A 6,043-nucleotide genomic window follows, 5' to 3' on the forward strand; every position below is an offset into this window, starting at 1 on the left:
TGTCTCTGTCTCTGTCTCTCTCTGTCTGTCTCTCTCTCTCTTTTTCTCTTTCCATTTTTAAAAATTCTCCCATATATTACAACCTGACTGCAGTTTCCCCTCCATCCCCTCCCCTAAGCCTCTCTCCCCCACATCTCCTTTCCTCCAGAGCCATCCCTACTCTGTCTCCCCTCAAAACAAAGAGCAGGCCTTCCAGGGACATCCAGCAAACATGGCATGATATGCTACAGTAAGACCAGGTACATACCATCACGTCAAGGCTGGACGAGGTGATCAGTAGGAGAAAAAGGGTCCCATAAAAAGGCAAAAGAGTCAGAGACAGCCCCGCTCCCACTGTCAGGATCCCATAAGAAAGAAGGCCTTGTAGCTAGGTGTGGTGGTGCATGCCTTTAGTACCAGTACTTGGGAGGCAGAGGCAGGCGGATCTCTGTGTGTTTGAGGCCAGCCCAGTCTACATTGTAAGTTTCAGAACAGCCAGGGCTACACAAAGAAACCCTGTCTGAAAACTCAAAAACAAAGAAACAAACAAGGAATCCCATAAGAACACCAAACCACTCAGCCATAACATATATGCAGGAGATCTGGGTCAGACCCCTGCAGGCTCCCTGATTGCTGCGAGCCCAGTTGAGTCCTGGTCAATTGATTCTGTGGGCTGTGGTCTTATGATGTCCCTACTCCTCTGGCTCCTCCAATCCTTCCTCCTCTGCAGGTCTTCCTGCACTCCACCTAATGTTTGGCTATGGGACTCTACATCTACTCCCATCAGCTGCTGGATGAAGTCTCTCTGGTGTCTTTATAGATGATTCTGCTAGGTTCCGGTTCCAGAATACTCTGAAGATGGGACACACTTTAGGTCAAAAGTTTTTTGGCTGAGTTGGTGTCCCAATCGCTCCACTTGAGGACTTGCCTGGTTACAGAAAATGGCTGGTCCAAGCGCCATGTTCCCCATCACTAGGAGTCTTTGCTAGAGTTACTGTCATAGATTCCATGGAGTTTCCATTGCACTAGGTTTCCACCTGAACTACCTAAGGTTTGTTTTGTTTTGTTTTTGTTTGTTTGTTTGGTCTTTCAAGGCAGGGTTTCTCTGTGTAGCCCTGGCTGTCCTGGAACTCATTCTGTAGGCCAGGCTGGCCTTGAACTCACAGAGATCCGCCTGCCTCGTGAATCCTGAGATTAAAGGCTTGTGCCACCACTGCCTGGCACACTACTTAAGTTCTTAATAATGACTTTTACAATGTCAACTCTGCTGAGGACTCCCAGGACGATTCAGTCTTTATCCATCTCTTGTTAATTTAGTTGGTATTGCGGTAGCATTTCTAGGCCCCAGGGAAACGCAGACAAAAGGTTTAATAAGACTTAGTTAACTGTCTTCCTTTTGCAACAGAAAACCTTGCCGTTGGGTCCTCAAGCTAAAGTGCCTTCCTTGCCCACAGCATTGGCCATGACTTAAGGTCTCAGTTTTGCGGCAAAACAATCCTATTTGGCTCATACACTGTTAAACCAAACACCCAAAGCAGGGATCTCTGAAAGAAACGGTCTACTGAGTCATTAGAGATGCTGGTCAGAAAAGGGACAGGCTTAAAGAGGTCTGCAACTCCCAGGATTAGAGCAGGATCCCTGGGAGGGTTTATCTACAGGATCGGTGCCAAGTGAGAAAGGAAACCATAAATGGATTAGATGGGGCCTAAACTAACTATCAGCTAGAGGATGGGGTAGCAAGAAGGAAGGCCTGAAGAGATGGCTCAGTGTTTTAGAGCACTTGTTGCTTAGTTAGGGTTTCTTTTTTAAAGATTTATTTAATTTTTGTTATTTATGAGTGCTGTATCTTGTATGTACATCTTTATGCCAGAAGAGGGCGCCAGATTTCATTATAGATGGTTTTGAGCCACCATGTGGTTGCCGGGAATTGAATTTAGGATCTCTGGAAGAGCAGCCAGTGCTCCTAACAGCTGTGCCATCTCTCCAGCCACTAGTTAGGGTTTCTATTGCTCTGATGAAGCACCATGACCAAAGCAAGTTGGGGAGGAAAGGGTTTATTTGACTTACACTTCCACATCATTTTTCACCATGGAAGGAAGTCAGGACAGGAACTCAAGCAAGGTAGGAACTAGAGGCAGGAACTGATGCAGGGCCTTGGAGGGGTGCTGCTGTCTGGCTTGTTCCTCATGACTTTCTTAGCCTGCTTTTTTTAAACTGAATTTTTTTAATTGTATTTTTCTTTTTTCTTCTTAAATATTTATTTATTTATTATGTATACAATACTCTGTCTTGTGTGTGTGTCTGCAGACCAGAAGAGGGCACCAGACCCCATTACAGATGGTTGTGAGCCACCATGTGGTTGCTGGGAATTGAACTCAGGACCTCCGGAAGAGGAGGCAATACTCTTAACCTCTGAGCCATCTCTCCAGTCCCTGCTTTTTTTTTTTTTTTTTTTTTTGAGACACAGTTTCTCTGTGTAACCATCCTAGCTGTCCTGGAATTAGCTCTTGTAGACCAGGCTGGTCTCGAACTTACATAGATCCACCTGCCTCTGCCTCCCAAGTGTTGGGATTAAAGGTGTGTGCCATCACTGCCCAGCTAACCTGCTTTCTTATAGGACCCAGGACTATCAGCTCAGGGATGGGACTACCAACAATGGGTAGGGCCCTTCCCCATCAATTACTAATTAAGAAAATGCCTTACAGGCTTGCCTGCCTACAGCTGGATTTTATGGAGCCATTATTTTCTACTGAGGTTCCCTGCTTTCCTGCTTGTAACAAGCTGACATAAAACTAGTTAGCACACCCAGATTCTATGTCCACAAGTCCTTCCATTAACATATGGCTGTAGTGCCTTAGAACTGATGATGGGCAATGCTAGCCCCCTAGGCTCCCTCCTGCTCTCATTTCGCCCAGGGACCTTTTCCTTGCCTTTCCAGGAGACAGCATTAACAGCTGCATACAAACTTGTTCTGTTTTTACCCTCAGAATGATTAATTTAGTTTCTTTATTAACTTCAATTGAAAATCATTATTTTTAAGGCTAAACCTGACAGAATGTAAAGTTGTAGTCTTATGAAAGCTGCTAACTTATTATAGACTGTAAGGAAATACAAGTTAATGGTAAGTTATCCTTAAAGTACTGACATAATTAATTATAGGGATAAACCTTATTTAGTCCCCTATATATGTTTTCAAAGTCAAACTTAAAACAAGTAATTAGAAACAAAATTTTTCTAATCAGATATCGCTAGGCAGCCCTCAAATACTTCAGAGATATGCAGAATTTGACATTTAAAATAATGATTAAAAAGCTTATGTATTAGACAGAGATTCCAAGATCCTAGCCCTGATCCAAGGTCTCCAAAGAGGATTATGAGACACCACGATATCTCCACTGGATTATGGTGACACTGACCACCAATGCAGCACCTGCTGCCAGGACCCAGCCTGGACTGTGGACAAACATTGGAGAATTGATTGCGCACCACTTTTACCTAGACAAAATAAGATAGGTCTTTTCCACTTCCCTCTTCCACAGGAAAAAATTCTCCTTATGGTCCTGGCTAAGACTGCTGATCCGGATATTTCTGCCTCCAATCCAATATGGAGTATGGAGTCCTGGATATGGCTAGCTGTATATAGACTCTGGTCCCTTTCATTTTTTTATACATTTTTATTGGTATTTATTGAGCTCTACATTTTTCTCTTCTCCCCTCCCTGTCTCTCCGCTCCCCCATTCAATTCTCCCCCAAAGTACCCATGCTCCCAATTTACTCAGGAGATCTTGTCTTTTTATACTTTCTACTTCCCATGTAGATTAGGTCTATGTAAGTCTCTCTTACTGTCCACATTGTTGTCTAAGTTCTCTGGGATTGTGGTTTGTAGGCTGAATTTCTTTGCTTTATGTTTAAAAACCACCTATGAGTGAATACATGTGATAATTGTCTTTCTGTGTCTGGGTTACCACACTCAAAATAATGTTTTCTAGCTCCATCCATTTTCTTGCAAAATTTAAGGTGTTGCTATTTTTTTCTGCTGTGTAGTACTCCATTGTGTAAATGTACCACCTTTTCCTTATTAATTCTTTGGTTGAGGAGCATTTAGGTTGTTTCCACATTCTGGCTATGACAAACAAAGCTGCTATGAACAGAGCTGAGCACATGTCCTTGTGGCACGATAGAGCATCCTTTGTATATATACCCAAAAGAGGTATTACTGGGTCTTGAGGAAGGTTGTTTCCTAGTTTTCTGAGAAATCACCACACTGACATCCAAAGGGGCTGTACCAGCTTGTACTCCCACCAGCAATGCAGAAGTGTTCCCTTTTCCCCACAACCTCTCCAGCATAAGTTGTCATCAGTGTTTTTGATCTTGGCCATTTTTACAGGTGTAATGATGGAATCTCAGAGTTGTTTTGATTTGCATTTCTCTGATGACTAAGGATGTTGAACATTTCCTTACATGTCTTCCATCCATTTTAGATTCCTCTGTTGCGAGGTCTCTGTTTAGGTCTGATCTTTAGGTGTTCAAATTTCTTGAGTTCTTGTGTGGATTGATATCCGGGTCTTCTATTTGGTTCCATTGGTCCTCCTGTCTGTTCTTATGCCAATACCAGGCTGTTTTCAGTACTGTAGCTCTGTAGTAGAGTTTGAAGTCAAGGATTGTGATGCCTCCAGAAGTTCCTTTATGTATGGGTGGTTCTTGTGGGAAGGGGGAAGATAGGAATGCCAAGAGAAATATGAACAGTGGAGGGGTTTGGAGGTTTCGGAGGTGAACAGGGTTCTATCAGGAACTAGGCTAGGGGCCATTCATATAATATTCTGGCAAAGAATATAGCTGAATTTGATCTGCGTACTAAGAACAAGAGTGAGGTTAAATGTAAAGGTAATGGCCCAATTTTTGGGGGGGGTGAGGAAGCGGAGGAAATTTTGTTTTGTTTTGTTTTTTTCTAGACAGGGTTTCTCTATATAGCCCTGACTGTCCTGGAACTCGCTCTTTAGACCAGGCTGGCCTTGACCTCTCAGAGATCCACCTGCTTCTGCCTCCCAAGTGCTGGGACTAAAGGTGTGTGCCAAAACGCCCAGCTATGGGTGCCCTTGAATAAATGAAGCTGTAGTTCAAGAATCCTTCTACAAGAATGTTGACAGCAGCTTCAGCCAGTCAGAAAAGTGGAGCCCTCCATCCTCTTCCATGGGACAGCAAACTGAACTTCTTCTTCACAGGGATATCAATGGGGGCACAAAGAAAGAGACCTTGTGCAGCAAACGTGAGACAAACTGGTGGTGTAGAACTTTAAGCTGAGGCCTCTCAGCAGTGGTGCTCCCCCCTCCCCTGGGAACCAAGGACCTAACAACTACACATGCACGTACTGAAATGTTGGGAACTTTCCATCTCCCTGCGTCCTTGTGAATGTTCTCCAAATAGAACTCAGTTATTGAATAGGGGCAAGATAACCTTTAGGTGTTGACTCAGTTACTGATGTTTTGACTCAGTCCCTGGGAAAGGGGCAAAGTGACCCTCAGATGTTCCCTCTTACCTCATCTGATCTAGCAACCATTCTCCAGCCAATTATTGGTAATAGCCCTTTGAATAAACCAATCATAATAGTTAAAGAACAACCCCCAGATACCCCCCTTATTTCTGTGGCTTTTTGCTTTAAAAGTAGCCTGTACCAGCCATTCGGGGGTCTTTCTGGATTCTCGAATGCTGAAAGACCTTGTCATGACAGAATTAATAAAAATCCTCATGCGTTTACATCAACTGTGGTGTGAGAGATGGTCTCTTGGGGCAACTCCTCCTGGTCATTGGATTTCAGGGTCCAACAGTGGAACAGGGCAGCACGGGAGACCCTGGCAAAGGTGGTAACAGACTATACAACTTTTTGTTTTGTTTTGTTTTGTTTTGTTTGTTTGTTTGTTTTTCGACTCAGGGTTTTGCTGTAACTTAGAGCCTGTCCTAGAACTAGCTCTTGTAGACCAGGCTGGCCTCGAACTCACAGAGATCTGTTTGCCTCTGCCTCCCGAGTGCTGGAATTAAAGGTGTGCACCACCATGGTCCGGCAATC

The sequence above is a fragment of the Arvicola amphibius genome, chromosome 7 (assembly GCF_903992535.2).
Source record: "Arvicola amphibius chromosome 7, mArvAmp1.2, whole genome shotgun sequence".
In the NCBI taxonomy this organism is placed as follows: Eukaryota; Metazoa; Chordata; class Mammalia; order Rodentia; family Cricetidae; genus Arvicola; species Arvicola amphibius.